The 2,513-nt window shown below is 45.7% G+C and overlaps 2 pseudogenes; both read left to right on the top strand.

Annotated features, from left to right (window-relative positions):
* Nucleotides 1–580: 580 nt before the first annotated feature.
* LOC101954741 (WD repeat-containing protein 20 pseudogene) lies at nt 581–1,040 on the top strand (annotated as a pseudogene).
* On the top strand, nt 887–2,313 carry LOC120883653 (WD repeat-containing protein 20 pseudogene; annotated as a pseudogene).
* Nucleotides 2,314–2,513: the final 200 nt, after the last annotated feature.

Genomic DNA, 2,513 nt, shown 5'->3' with positions numbered 1-2,513 from the left:
TGGTGTCAGATGTCTCAGTCCATACATAGCCAACCCCACTGTTCTGAGCCCAAGGCAGTACATCATCAGGGAAGCATCTAGATGAGGAAAGCCACTGCCTTCATGAGAGTAAGGACGCAGACAGAAAATGGAAGGGGCAGTAGGGCAGATGCATGCTTCTATGGCATGCCCGCAGCTTCCAGCTAAACCTCTATCTGCATACATTTACCACCTGGTTAGTTCATTCAAACTAGAAAGGACAGATTAGGTTATAGCTCTCATAATCTAATTGTTTTACCTCTGAGGGTTCCTGCATTAACTGGAGGGACACCTGATATCTAAACCATAACAAAGCAGATTAATACTATAATTTTTAAGTTAGTTTACTTTGCCCAATTTTTGGAAGAACAATGTTAAACGTTAAATGTCTCAAATAAATTTGACCACACGGTCCAAAACAAACTGGCTAAATAAAAAGAGAAGTTGTGTACAAAACTAAAGATGTAGGGTGTGCGGGAGGGCGCCTGCGCGGTGCCGGGATGGCGCCTGCGCGGTGCGCGAGATTTCGGCTCATAGGTGAGGATGAACGTTGCTTTCCAAGATGGCGGTGGCGGGTGGAGGGAAGGAAGTGAACAAGATTAAGACGCTATTTACTTCCCAGGGAAAGTCCACACAAACTGCTGCCACGCTCGGAGTATAGCCAGCCCAACCGAAGGCCCTTCAACTCGCAGGGATCCAACCCTATGTGGTCTCCTTCATCAACCTCAAGGACCAGTCTGGCAGCCGCGACCGCCTCTGCTTCCAAGTGGGAAGGGACTTCTGTATCTATAAGGGGATCCACAAGGATGCTACAGATTGAACCTAGGACCTTGTGCATGCTAAGCACACACTTTACCTCTGAGCTGTAATCACTGCTGACTTCAGTAAACCAATAGATAAAAGGATACACAAAGGAACACTTGTCATGACTTTAACTACCTAACTGCCACAGCGGAGAGTGTCAGTCTCCTAGTGGGCTTTTCTGCAGGCCAATTTACCTTATAGACCTGATCAACAAAGAAAGGAGCCAACTATTTTAATGAGGAAGGATTAATAGAAAAGGTACGTGTAACCTATGACAAATGGGTGCCAGGTTCTGAAGGTATTATCCTACTAGCCCATTCGGGTGACCACATTTATAATATGGAGCACTCTTGTGCCACTGCAACCCCTCACTACCAGTTTCTGAAGTAGGGGGAGAGCTTTGCGTGCACACTTGCAAGAGCAAATCCAAGAGGAACCCTCTCCTTGAGTGGATGGTGGGCGAGGGAGCCCTCAGCGAGGTTGCTTTCTCCCCAGATGGCAAGTACTTAGCATGGGTGTGCCTGGATGGGTTTCTGCAGGTTTGACTCAGCTTCAGGATATGAAGAAAAAATATACTGGGGGCTTGTGATGTATGTGCAGGACCCCAGAAGGCAAGTACATTGTGACAGGTGGAGAGAATGACTTGTGACAGTCTGGTCCTTTGTAGACTGCTTGTGATAGCTAGAGGCCATGGGCACAAATCCTGGGTCAGTGTTGTGACATTCAATCCCTATGCTACCAGCAATAGAAGAAAGCGACCCTATGGAATTTAGTGGCAGTGATGAGGCCTTCCAGGACTTTCTTCATTTTGGCAGGGAGGGAGCAAAGAGTACACAGTCTGGCTGTCCAAGCAGAACTCTACTGACAGCCACCCTGTAAATATCACATACAGGTTTGGTTCAGTGTGCCAGGACACACAGCTGTTTGTGGGACCTTAAGGAAGACATCCTTTGCCCTTAACAACCCCTCTCAAGAGCAAGAATACACACAAATATAATGAATGCCACATGTCCTCCCCCTGGAAGTAATGAGAACAGTGTAACAACACTTTGGAACTCTGTACCCCCTCTGCTACCTCAGTCCAACAGCCATCCCCCACTTCGTGGTGCTCCCATGGGAGCAGCAAAAGTAATGTCATGGATGGGGCCATTGCCTCCCTGTTCATCAAATATGCAACTCTCCCTGCATGACGGGAAGGAGAGGCACCAAAAGAAAGACAAAAGGGAAACCATAGCATGGGACCAATTTCTAGCAAGAGCAGTGACAGACTGAATCTAGTTACTAAAACGGACCCAGCTAATACTTTGAGAAGGGGCCTGTGTCCTCCTAGGGAAGATGTTTCCTTATTAGAGCCACTGATCTGTAAGAAGATAGCACATGAAAGACTGACTGTATTAATTTTTCTTGAAGACTGTATAGTCAACTGCTTGTCAGGAGGGATTTATTTGCACATGGAAAAGGCTTGGTCAAGTGGTAAGTTTTAATCCTTAATACTTGAATCGGTAGTGATTTTTGTCTTGTGGGAACGGTAGGGTGTGCAATGAATGTGAATGACACTTTTTAATGTAAATCTAAAAGCATCAGAGCCATAATTTTGGATACTGTATGCTATGTAATTCTGAACCATTTGATAATTCACCTTAGCATATTTAAAAATATATGTAATCAAACTAATTGCCAGCTGAGTCAGA

This window comes from Ictidomys tridecemlineatus, chromosome 6 (genome assembly GCF_052094955.1).
Source record: "Ictidomys tridecemlineatus isolate mIctTri1 chromosome 6, mIctTri1.hap1, whole genome shotgun sequence".
In the NCBI taxonomy this organism is placed as follows: Eukaryota; Metazoa; Chordata; class Mammalia; order Rodentia; family Sciuridae; genus Ictidomys; species Ictidomys tridecemlineatus.
The sequence above is the reverse complement of the archived record's forward strand: the minus strand, read 5'-3'. Positions and strand labels throughout refer to the sequence as shown.